The sequence below is a fragment of the Sesamum indicum genome, linkage group LG5 (assembly GCF_000512975.1).
Source record: "Sesamum indicum cultivar Zhongzhi No. 13 linkage group LG5, S_indicum_v1.0, whole genome shotgun sequence".
NCBI lineage: Eukaryota > Viridiplantae > Streptophyta > Magnoliopsida > Lamiales > Pedaliaceae > Sesamum > Sesamum indicum.
Genome location: NC_026149.1, coordinates 7500749 through 7502414, shown reverse-complemented (window position 1 = coordinate 7502414; position 1666 = coordinate 7500749).

The window sequence follows — 1666 nt, the reverse complement described above, 5'->3', positions numbered from 1 at the left end:
ACCTTGGACAAACTAAATCATTTTGATCCAAGTCCATTTTTAAGCCCTTACACTGTAACTTGATCCAAACCAGTGAGGGTTAATTTTGAGTTGTTTGGCCGAAATCTCATCACATATTAGCATTGCATGCATAAATATCAAATATTTAAAGTATTAAATAAACGCATCGCATGCAATGAGGCCTAGCATACCCTTGTTGGATGATCACGAGCCCAACCTATGCGACTCACTGAGCCTGCAGTGAGTCTATGGTCAGTCTAGGGTGACCCTATGCTATTACAAAGTATTTTACCTATCAACATATAGATGAGCCTTGTAATATCTTCATGGGCTGCCTTCTCCGTGGGCCTCCTCATTTGTGGACCTTCTTCTCCATGGGCTTGCTTAAAATAAAAACCTCATCAAAATCTTCTATACTACTCTCATTATAATTTTTAAAAAAATGAGATTAGAAGTTGGGGGGGGAGTACATTAGGAGGGAGATAGTAAGTCTTATTGTTCCAAGGCTAAAAACGAGAAGGAGGGAGAATATAAATCACATGGGCACACTGGCCCACCCAACAAAATTAAAAGACATATATACAGTCTAGGGCTCCTTGATCATCCATCCACATTTAACTAGCACATAATATCAATTAAGCATGCTAGATAAGAAGTTGAACATCCTAAGAAAATATCTTGATATCCATTACCAGGATAATTAATTTATGCAGAAAACAACAAGTTTAAACTTTGCAATTCAAAGGGATGATAAAGCCCCGTGCATTCAATGCACGCAAACCAACCAAATTAATTAAAGCAATTTAATTCTAAAAAATTATAATTTTATCCAAAATTAAATCAATAAAATTAATATTTTTAGAAAATATGTAGAAATTAGAAAATCTAATTTTTCGAAAGAAACGACAAAAAATGGCCTGGCCATCGGCCGTCAACTGCAGCAGCAGCCTAGCGGCCCCCACAGCCAGCCGCGTGCATGCATGCGTAGACTGCCTGCGCGTGTGGGCTCGTGGGCGAACTGCCTTCCAGAGCGCGCTGGATAGGCTGCGCGCAAGCTCTCGCCCGCGCACACACTATTCACGACCGATCGGCAATGCATTGATACATTTTTATTTTTTATTTCCAGACATTAAACTAAAACTAAAAAAAAAGTATTTTATCAGAAAATCCAATTTTTTGAAGATACTTAAATCATCTAAAATTGCAGAAAATTAAAGAGATTAATTATCTCATATAATTATTCAAGCATAAGCAAAAATAAATATCATGATTCAAAAGCAATAAAATCATATTGTTATGCTTATTCACATAAAATCATAGCCTCTACATCGAATCAGGCTCTGATACCACTTCAAAGCAACGAAAATGCGAGTGAATCAGCCTGGTAACACACAAGCGAAAGCAGTAATATAAAAATTCATAAATTAAATACCAAATTACATAAAACCATGATTCCAAGGGTGTATCCTTGGAGTTCCCGGACGTTCGATATAGTTAATCATAACAATAATAAAACGAAAAGGGGCTAATGGTAAAAATTAAAATGAGAGGTACATAAATCATAAATCAAGAATTACCTCTTCGATTGATTTATTTCAAACCTCCTTCGCCGTCATGCGAGACTTCAAAGTAGAAGCCCTCTAAAGACGCGCCTACACCACACCGA